Below are 12,125 nucleotides of genomic sequence, written 5' to 3' on the forward strand. Positions count from 1 at the left end.
TTCTTCAACTAATGGCCTTAGGTACACATCAATGTCGTAGCCGGGTTGCTTAGGGCCTTGGATGAGAACTGGCATCATAATGAACTTCCGCTTCATGCACATCCGAGGAGGAAGGTTATACATACATAGAGTCACGGGCCAGGTGCTGTGATTGCTGCTCTGCTCCCCGAAAGGATTAATGCCATCCGCGCTTAAAGCAAACCATACGTTCCTTGGGTCACCTGCAAACTCAGCCCAGTACTTTCTCTCGATTTTTCCCCACTGTGACCCGTCAGCGGATGCTCTCAACTTCCTGTATTTCTTACAGTCCTCACGGTGCCATCACATCAACTTGGCATGCTCTTTGTTTCTGAACAGTCGTTTCAACTATGGTATTATAGGAGTATACCACATCACCTTCGCAGGAACCCTCTTCCTGTGGGGCTTGTCGTCAACATCACCAGGGTCATCTCGTCTGATCTTATACCACAATGCACCGCATACCGGGCATGCGTTCAAATCCTTGTACTCACCGCGGTAGAGGATGCAGTCATTAGGGCATGCATGTATCTTCTGCACCTCCAATCCTAGTGGGCATACGACATTCTTTGCTGCGTACGTACTGTCGGGCAATTCGTTATCCTTTGGAAGCTTCTTCTTCAATATTTCAGTAGCTTCTCAAATCCTTTGTTAGCCACAGCATTCTCTGCCTTCCACTGCAGCAATTCCAGTACGGTACCGAGCTTTGTGTTACCATCTTCGCAATTGGGGTACAACCTTTTTTTGTGACCCCCTAACATGCGATCGAACTTCAGCTTCTCCTTTTGAATTTCGCATTGCGTCCATGCATCGTCAATGACCTGGCGGAGATCATCATCATGGGGCACATCGCCTGGTTCCTCTTGATCTTCAGCAGCTTCCCCCGTTGCAGCATCATCGGGCACATCGTCTGGTTCCTCTTCATCTTCAGCAGCTTCCCCCGTTGCAGCATCACCGTATTCAGGGGGCACATAGTTGTCATCGTCCTCTTCTTCTTCGCCGTCTTCCATCATAACCCCTATTTCTCCATGCCTCGTCCAAACATTATAGTGTGGCATGAAACCCTTGTAAAGCAGGTGGGTGTGAAGGATTTTCCGGTCAGAGTAAGACTTTGTATTCCCACATTTAGGGTTGGACAACACATACAACCATTCTGCTTGTTTGCCTCAGCCACTTCGAGAAAATCATGCACGCCCTTAATGTACTCGGAGGTGTGTCTGTCACCGTACATCCATTGCCGGTTCATCTGTGTGCATTATATATAATTATGTGTGTCAAAAGTAAGAAAATTAGACAAGTATCTATGTAAAGTAAGAATTTTTTTCTTTCAGAAAGAAGATAAGAGCAAGAGGCTCACCACGGTGGTGCCGGCGACGAGATCGGCGCGGGCGATCGACGACGGTGAAGACGGGGACGGGGCGTGACGGACCACTAATATAAACCTAGACAAATCTCGAAAAAAATGGAGCTCGGAGGTCGAGCTTCGAGAGGAGAAAGCTTAACTAGTGTGGCTCGGGCATTTTATCGAACACCTCATGTGCATAGGAGGTGAGCAAGAGCACCCAATGCCCTCCCCCTCGACGGCCAGCAAAAAACAGAGCACTGTGGAGTGCTCTGCTCGCCGGTGATGGGGTATATATAGCCACCTCATTGGTCCCGGTTCGTGCCTGGAACCGGGACTAAAGGCCCCCCTTTGGTCCCGGTTCAAGCCACGAATCGGGACCAATGGATGTGGGCCAGGAGCGAGGACCATTGGTCCCAGTTCGTGCCAGGAACCGGTACAAATGGGTCTAGACGAACCGGGACCAATGCCCACGAGGCCCCGGCCAGCCCCCTGGGCGCCCGAACCAGGACGTATGCCCCCCAAGGGTCCCGGTTCGTGACTAAACCGGGACTAATGGGCTGGCCAGGCCTGAACCAAAGCCCTGTTTTCTACTAGTGAGAACCATTTGATAAATATCGGTTTATTACAGTACCATACAGAGTGAAAAATGAACCAAGTTTTCGTACATATACAATAGATGAGATGGTCTAGACCATGTTCTCAGGCCAAAGCAAACAGGAAATTTTTGGTTATTTGTAGAGAAATTCGAACAGCTAAGCATCCTCTGTAATCTACAGAAAAGTAGAATAACATATAAATTAGCACAAGAGTATAAGAAAGGGTATATATTTGTAGTTATTAATATTAGTGAGCATCAAGCCAAGTAAATGTTTCATTTGGAAATACATTTTACTATATAAAATATTATACATAGACATGCTTTTTTGTGAGAATATATATATATATATATATATATATATATATATATATATATAGACACACACACACACATGCTGGACAGGTAATTACCAGATCATGATAGAATAGCCAAAATAAGCAAGTACCCCGGAAGAAAAAAAAAGCATCCTATAGAGCTACTTGAGCAAGCACGGGATTATACAGAGTAAAAAAGTAGGGTGAAGATTGGTTATGCCCATGTAAATTGATCAACACATCCTGCTATATGTGTACTGCATTTACTCGTGTAATCATGGGAAAATCATCTATTATAAGATGTCGGATGTCCTCACTTCCAAGTATTACATGCTCGGGCCTACCTTCAGCTTTTGCTAAACTTTCTGTTCTGCTGTTACGTAGAGGTTCAAGTGGAAGGGAAGTCAATGAGAGTTTGATATTACCTTCTCATCGTTGAAGAGCATGAGAGGGTCACACCTACATAAACATGCCTTCAAGTCACTTCCTGAATACCCATTAGTCATATTGGCAAGTGAGTCAAGATCCACATATGGTGCCAATACTTGCTACTACGCTAACTATGAACCCTACTAGAATAGGCAGGAAACATATATTTTAGGGAAACAGAAGGATTATACATTTGAGGATTTATATTGAATTTAGTACCATGCATAAGCGATAGTATGTGATAACATGGGTGCTTAGAAGATAAATTATTAGCTCTAACTGCTGGACACCATTTTTAACACAAAACAAAGCTCTCCTTCTAGTACCTGAACAAAAATGCACCCGATGCTCTAGAATTCAATGGAAGGACCCTGAATCTATGTCACTCTGAAAGTCAGTGAAGAAGTACATTAATTAGCTAGGTAACAATATCCACTGAAAGACTTTTTGCTCCATGATACGCAACAAAGATTCAAATATGTACAGTTGAAAAATCATCTCTGATCCAACCAGCACGGTATTTGATTTCTTATGACCTTGTAAGAAGATGTATTTAACCCATGTACCTTTGAATAGCACGTATCCTGTCTTGACATGCTGATCGAAGCTGAGGTTGCCCAAGAATCCACACACCCATCTCCTTGACCATGTGCACCACAAATGCCATGGCACGGTTGGCAACGACGCAGGTAACCAGCGGGACACCCTCCGTCCTACCGAGCCTCTCGACGAGCTCTCTGACTGCCGCGCCCAGATGTCCTCATGCTCGTGGTAGCGCGCGCTGTCTCTGATCCATGGACACATACACAAGTCAGTTTGTGGAGACAACATGAACAAATAAAAGTAGAGGATAACTCTGTTACTCCTTATGCTGGCCCCAGCTCAGTTCGCCGCTTCAGCACCTTCTTGAAGGCATCGCCATGGAGAAGCTCCAAACCTCTATCCGCTACCTCTAGGGGAAACCCTAAATCAGTAGATCGGATGACGGCGGCGCTCTGGTGTCGTTTCCCCCTTGGAGGTGTACACAGGCTCGAGAGACCAGTGGACGGCTTCTTAGGTGGAGCGGTGCTTCATCTTACTCATTGATGGCGGCGGATCTCGGCGGCGTGGCGCAGTGGAGACTCGGCGTCGGATGCGCGGAGATGGACTCGCGTGAAGGAAATACGCCCTAGAGGTAATAATAAAGTTGTTATTTTATATTTCCTTATACCATGATAAATGTTTATTATTCATGCTAGAATTGTATTAACTGGAAACTTGATACATGTGTGAATACATAGACAAAACACTGTGTCCCTAGTAAGCCTCTACTACACTAGCTCGTTAATCAAAGATGGTTAAGTTTCCTAACCATAGACATGTGTTGTCATTTGATGAAAGGGATCACATCATTAGGAGAACGATGTGATGGACAAGACCCATCCGTTAGCTTACCATGTTGACAATTCAGTTTTATTGCTTTCTTCATGACTTATACATGTTCCTTTGACTATGAGATTATGCAACTCCTGAATACCAAGGAATACCTTGTGTGCTATCAAACGTCACAACGTAAATGGGTGATTATAAAGATGCTCTACAGGTATCTCCGAAAGTGTTTTGTTGGGTTGGCATAGATCGAGATTAGGATTTGTCATTCCAAGTATCGGAGAGGTATCTCTGGGCCCTCTCGGTAATGCACATCATAATAAGCCTTGCAAGCAATGTGACTAATGAGTTAGTTGCGGGATGATGTATTATGGAACGAGTAAAGAGACTTGCCGATAATGAGATTGAACTAGGTATGAAGATACCGACGATCGAATCTCGGGCAAGTAACATACCGATGACAAAGGGAATAACGTATGTTGTCATAACGGTTCGACCGATAAAGATCTTCGTAGAATATGTGGGAGCCAATATGAGCATCCAGGTTCCGCTATTGGTTATTGACTAGAGAGGTGTCTCGGTCATGTCCACATAGTTCTCGAACCCGTAGGGTCCGCACGCTTACTGTTCGATGATGATTTGTATTATGAGTTATGTATTTTCGTCACAGAAGTTTGTTCGGAGTCCCGGATGAGATCACGGACATGACGAGGAGTCTCGAAATGGTCGAGAGGTAAAGATTGATATATTGGAAGGTAGTATTCGGACACCGGAAGGGTTCCGGAGTGTATCGGGTACATACCAGAGTATCGGAGGGGTTACCGGAACCCCCCGGGGAAAGATATGGGACATACGGGCCATAGGAGGGAGGCTAACCAGCCCAAAAGGGGCTAGCACGCCCACCCACAAGGGAGGAGGCCGAATTGTATTAGGGGAGGGGGCGGCGCTCCCCTTTCCTTCTCCTACTCCCTCTCCTTTCCCCTTTTCCCCTCCCGGAAGAAGGAAAAGGGGGGGGGGCGAATCCTACTAGGACTGGAGTCCTAGTAGGACTCCCCCCCCCTTGGCACGCCCCCTTGGTGGCCGGCCTCCTCCTCTCCCTCCTTTATATACGTGGGCAGGGCACCCCTTGGAGACACATCAATTGTTTAGCCGTGTGCGGTGCCCCCCTCCACCGTTTACTCCTCCGGTCATATTGTCGTAGTGCTTAGGCAAAGCCCTGCGCGGATCACTTCACCAACACCGTCATCACACCATCGTGCTGACGGAACTCATCGACTCCTTCGTGCCTCTACTGGATCAAGAGTTCGAGGGACGTCATCGACCTGAACGTGTGCAGAACTCGGAGGTGCCGTACATTCGGTACCTGATCGGTTAATTCGAGAAGACGTTCGACGACATCAACCGCGTTAAGTTAACGCTTCCGCTTTCGGTCTACGAGGGTACGTGGACTGATACGTCTCCAACGTATCTATAATTTTTGATTGCTCCATGCTATATTATCTACTGTTTTTGACTATATTGGGCTTTATTTTCCACTTTTATATTATTTTTGGGACTAACCTATTAACCGGAGGCCCAGCCCAGAATTCCTGTTTTTTGCCTATTTCAGTGTTTCGGAGAAACAGAATATCAAACGGAGTCCAAACAGAATAAAATCTTCGGGCACATGATTCTCTCACCAAACGTGATCCAGAGGACTTGGACCCTACGCCAAGGCATCGAAGAGGCGGTCACGAGGGTGGGGGGCGCCCCCCCTTAGGGCGCGCCCCCTGCCTCGTGGGCCCCTCGAAGCTCCACCGACGTACTCCTTCCTCCTATATATATACCTACGTACCCCAAACAATCAGAACAGGAGCCAAAAACCTAATTCGACCGCCGCAACCTTCTGATCCACGAGATCCCATCTTGGGTCCTGTTCCGGAGCTCCGCCGGAGAGGGCCGTCATCACGGAGGGCTCCTACATCATCATAGCCTCTCCGATGAAGTGTGAGTAGTTTATCTCAGACCTTCGGGTCCATAGTTAGTAGCTAGATGGCTTCTTATCTCTTTTTGGATCTCAATACAAAGTTCTCCCCCTCTCTTGTGGAGATCTATTCGATGTAATCTTCTTTTTGCGGTGTGTTTGTTGAGACCGATGAATTGTGGGTTTATGATCAAGTCTATCTTTGAATAATATTTGAATCTTCTCTGAATTCTTTTATGTATGATTGGTTATCTTTGCAAGTCTCTTCGAATTATCAGTTTGGTTTGGCCTACTAGATTGGTTCTTCTTGCCATGGGAGAAGTGCTTAGCTTTGGGTTCGATCTTGCGGTGTCCTTTCCCAGTGACAGAAGGGGCAGCAAGGCACGTATTGCATCGTTGCCATCGCGGATAACAAGATGGGGTTTATTTCATATTGCATGAATTTATCTCTCTACATCATGTCATCTTGCTTAAAGCGTTACTCTGTTTCTAACTTAATACTCTAGATGCATGCTGGATAGCGGTCGATGAGTGGAGTAATAGTAGTAGATGAAGAATCGTTTCGGTCTACTTGTCACGGACGTGATGCCTATATACATGATCGTACCCTAGATATTCTCATAACTATGCTCAATTCTGTCAATTGCTCAACAGTAATTTGTTCACCCACCGTAGAATACTTATGCTCTTGAGAGAAGCCACTAGTGAAACCTATGGCCCCCGGGTCTATTCTCATCATATCAATCTCCATCACTTTAATCTTGCTTTGCTTTTTTACTTTTCATTTTGCATCTCTATACCAAAAATACAAAAAACATTATCTATCAGTTCTCACTCTCGCAAGTGACCGTGAAGGGATTGGCAACCCCTAATCGCGTTGGTTGCGAGTTGCTATCGATTTGTGCAGGTACGAGGGACTTGAGCGTGGCCTCCTACTGGATTGATACCTTGGTTCTCAAAAACTGAGGGAAATACTTACGCTACTCTGCTACATCATCCTCTCCTCTTTGGGGAAAACCAACACAAGCTCAAGAGGTAGCAAGCAGAATTTCTGGCATCGTTGCCGGGGAGTCTACGCAAAAAGTCAACATACCAAGTACCCATCACAATCCCTATCTCTCGCATTACATTAGTTGCCATTTGCCTCTCGTTTTCCTCTCCCCCACTTCACCCTTGCCGTTTTATTTGCCATCTCCTTCTCCTTCTCCTTTCCTTTTTCCGTTTGCCTTTTTCTCGCTTACCTTTTGTTTGCTCGTGTGTTGGATTGCTTGTTTGTCGCGATGGCTCAAGATACTACCAAATTGTGTGACTTCACCAATACCAATAATAATGATTTCCTTAGCACTCCGATTGCTCCTCTTGCCAATACTGAATCTTGTGAAATAAATACTGTTTTGTTGAATCTTGTTATGAAAGATCAATTCACCGGCCTTCCTAGTGAAGATCTCGCTACTCATCTTAATAGCTTTGTTGATTTATGTGATATGCAAAAGAAAAAAGATGTCGATAATGATGTCGTTAAATTGAAGCTATTTCCTTTTTCGCTTAGAGATCGTGCTAAAGCTTGGTTTTCGTCTTTGCCTAAAAATAGTATTGATTCTTGGAACAAGTGCAAAGATGCTTTTATCTCTAAGTATTTTCCTCCCGCTAAGATTATCGCTCTTAGAAACGATATTATGAATTTTAAGCAACTTGATCATGAACATGTTGCACAAGCTTGGGAGAGAATGAAATTAATGCTACGTAATTGTCCTACACATGGTTTGAACTTATGGATGATTATACAAAAAATTTATGCCGGATTGAATTTTTCTTCTAGAAATCTTTTAGATTCGGCCGCGGGAGGCACTTTTATGGAAATCACTTTAGGAGATGCTACTAAACTCCTAGATAATATTGTGGTTAATTATTCTCAATGGCACACTGAAAGATCTACTAATAAAAAAGTGCATGCGATAGAAGAAATCAATGTTTTGAGTGGAAAGATGGATGAACTTATGAAATTATTTGCTACTAAAAGTGTTTCTTCTGATCCTTGTCTACTTTGATTGAGAATAATAATGAATCTATGGATGTGAATTTTGTTGGTAGGAATAATTGTGGTAACAATGCGTATAGAGGGAATTTTAATCCTAGGCCTTATCCAAGTAATCCTTCTAATAATTATGGAAATTCCTACAACAACTCTTATGGAAATTTTAATAAGATGCCCTCTGAGTTTGAGAATAGTGTCAAAGAGTTTATGAATTCACAAAAGAATTTCAATGCTTTGCTTGAAGAGAAATTGCTTAAAGTTGATGATTTGGCTAGGAACGTTGATAGAATTTCTCTTGAAGTTGATTCTTTAAATCTTAGATCTATTCCTCCCAAGCATGATATCAATGAGTCTCTCAAAGCCATGATAATTTCCATTGATGAGTGCAAGGAAAGAACCGCTAGGATGCGTGCTACGAAAGATGCCTTTATTAATGCGTGTTCTTCCAACTCCTATGAAAATCAAGATGAAGATCTAAAAGTTACTGATGTGTCCCCTATCAAATCTTTGTTTTGCAATATGAATCTTGATGAAACTCAATATGATCTTACTTTACCTAGAAGGCGTTCTAAAAATTTGGAGTATTTAGACCTTTATGATGAAATTGATGAAAGTGGGATTGAAAGAAATAAAACCCTAGATGTTGCTAAACGCACTATATTGGATTTCAAGGAATTTAATTATGAAAGTTGCTCTCTAATTGATTGTATTTCCTTGTTGCAATCCATGCTAAATTCTCCTCATGCTTATAGTCAAAAGAAAGCCTTTACCGAACACATTGTTGATCCCTTGATGCAATCCTATGAAGAAAAACTTGAGTTGAGAGTTTCTATCCCTAGAAAACACTATGATGAGTGGGAACCAACTATTAAAATTAAAATTAAAGATCATGAGTTTTATGCTTTGTGTGATTTGGGTGCTAGTGTCTCCACTATCCCCAAAACTTTGTGTGATTTGCTAGATTTCCATGATTTTGACGATTGCTCTCTAAATTTGCATCTTGCGGATTCCACTATAAAAAACCTATGGGTAGAATTAATGATGTTCTTATTATTGCAAATAGTAATTATGTGCCCGTAGATTTTATCGTTCTTGATATAGATTGCAATCCTTCTTGCCCTATTATTCTTGGTAGACCTTTCCTTAGAACGGTTGGTGCGATTATTGATATGAAGGAAGGGAATATTAGATTTCAATTTCCATTAAAAAGGGCATGGAACACTTTCCTAGAAAGAAAATAAGATTGCCATATGAAACTACCATGAGAGCTACCTATGGATTTCCTACCAAAGATGGCAATACCTAAATCTATCCTCGCTTTTATGCCTAGCTAGGGGCGTTAAACGATAGCGCTTGTTGGGAGGAAACCCAATTTTATTTTGAGTTTTTTTTGTTTTTGCTTCTGTTTAGGAATAAATAACCCATCTACCTTCTGTTTAGATGTGGTTTTGTGTTTTAATTAGTGTTTGTGCCAAGCTAGACCTATTGGATCTTCTTGGATGATACTTATTTGATCTTGCTGTAATTTCCAGAAACTTTGCGCTTAGTGCACGAATTATTAAAAATCACCAGAACGTGATAAAATCATTATTCCAATTGCTGCTGATCAATAAACAAATTTTCTAGGTCTTAAAATTTTGGTAGATGTTTTGGAGTTCCAGAAGTTTGCAGTAGTTACAGATTACTACAGACTGTTGTGTTTTTGACAGAATCTGTTTTTCGCGTGTTGTTTACTTATTTTGATGAATCTATGGCTAGTATTGGAGGGTATGATCCATAGAGAACTTGGAATACAGTAGGTTTAACACCAATATAAATAAAGAATGAGTTCATTACAGTATCTTGAAGTGGTTTTATGTTTTCTTTCTCTAACGGAGCTCACGAGATTTCTATTGAGTTTTGTGTTGTGAAGTTTTCAAGTTTTGGGTGAAATCTTTTGATGGATTATGGAACAAGGAGTGGCAAGAGCCTAAGCCTGGGGATTCCCATGGCACCCCCAAGATAATCCAAGGACACCAAAAAGTCAAAGCTTGGGGATGCCCCGGAAGGCATCCCCTCTTTCGTCTACTTCCATCGGTATTTTACTTGGAGCTATATTTTTATTCACCAACATGATATGTGTTTTTCTTGGAGCGTCTTGTATTATTTGTGTCTTTGTTTGTTAGTGTGCCACAATCATCCTTGCTGTACACACCTTTGAGAGAGCCATCTATGAATTAAAATTTGTTAGAATACTCTCTGTGCTTCACTTATATCTTTTGAGCTAAGCAGTTTTTGCTCTATGTGCTTCACTTATATCTTTTGAGCGTGATAATTTTGCTCTATGTGCTTCACTTAGATTTTTTTAGAGCATGGTGGTGGACTTGTTTTAAAGAAACTATTAATCTCTCATGCTTCACTTATATCATTTTGAGAGTCTTAATAGCATGGTAAATTGCTTAATATTAATATGCTTGGTATTCATGATTTGTGGAATTTTCTTTTGAGTGCGTTGAATAATAAGAAAAGATTGAAGCATGATAATTGTTTTGAGATATGGAGGTGATAATATTAGAGTCATGCTAGTGGAAGTAGTTGTGAATTTAAAGAATACTTGCATTGAAGTTTGTGATTCCCGTAGCATGCACGTATGGTGAACCGTTATGTAACGAAGTCGGAGCATGAGGTGTTTATTGATTGTCCTCCTTATGAGTGGCGGTCGGGGACGAGCGATGGTCTTTTCCTACCAATCTATCCCCCTAGGAGCATGCGCGTAATACTTTACTTTGATAACTTCTAAATTTTTGCAGTAAGTATATGAGTTCTTTATGACTAATGTTGAGGCCAGGGATTATACGCACTTTTTCCCATCCTTCCACCATTGCTAGCCTCTCTAATACCACGCACTTTTCGCCGGTATCATACACCCACCATATATCTTCCTCAAAATAGCCACCATACCTACCTATCATGGCATTTCCATAGCCATTCCGAGACATATTGCCATGCAACTTTTCCACCGTTCCATTTATTATGACATGCTCCATCATTGTCATATTGCTAGCATGATCATGTAGTTGACATCGTATTTGTGGCAAAGCCACCATTCATAATTCTTTCATACATGTCACTCTTGATTCATTGCATATCCCGGTACCCCGCCGGAGGCATTCATATAGAGTCATATCTTGTTCCACTAGTAGCAAAAGGGTCAAATGTGAAGCACATTAGTGCCGGTTTGCAAAAAAACCGGCACTAATGTGATCAATAGTACCGGTTCGTGGTGGGGATCAATAGTATCGGTTCGTGGCGATCCTTTAGTACTGGTTCATGCTACGAACCGGTACTAAAGAGGCTGTGGCAGCCTGCGGTCAGGCTATGGCCCCACCATCACCATTTAGTGCCGGTTCGTACCACGAACCGGTACTAATGAGGTTATGGCAAGCTGTTTTTAGTCCCACCTCGCTCCCCTAACAAGGCTTTTACCACCTTAAATATGTTACTTCTCAAACTATCACAAGCACTTGGTCTTCATTGAACTCTATGTGTAGAATTTGTGTCCGCAATATGAGTCTTCACCGATTTATAAATCGTTGAGGACTCATATTGACAATTCAGATTGTACACAAAAAGATCGTTGATGATCAAAGTATTTTTGATGTATAAGATCATATTGACAATTCAGACTGTAAAGAAATATAAGATCATGATCTAAATTCTCTTATATTTTTTGCGTTCAGTATGCACCATTCAAAGTGACGCCATCAACTTTCAACCATTTCTGCCTTCATTTGCTATTTTTCATGCATTTAATGATTTGTTTTGAGAACTAAATGACTTGGAAATTGAAAAGCACTACAAATGAACTCTGAAAAAGTTGAAACTTGGCATGGTATCATCATTTCACCCACATGTTCAAAAAAGTAGAGAGGGTTACGGCAAAAACTGGATGCACTTCGTTTATAAACTGGACAATCTCTTTCGAAGTATTCGGGTTTCTGAGAAACTAAACTCATCTGTTACAAAAGCATTTCATGTTTTTGAACTTATTACAACTCCAGACTTTTTGTGCATTC

This window comes from Triticum aestivum, chromosome 2A (assembly GCF_018294505.1).
Source record: "Triticum aestivum cultivar Chinese Spring chromosome 2A, IWGSC CS RefSeq v2.1, whole genome shotgun sequence".
NCBI lineage: Eukaryota > Viridiplantae > Streptophyta > Magnoliopsida > Poales > Poaceae > Triticum > Triticum aestivum.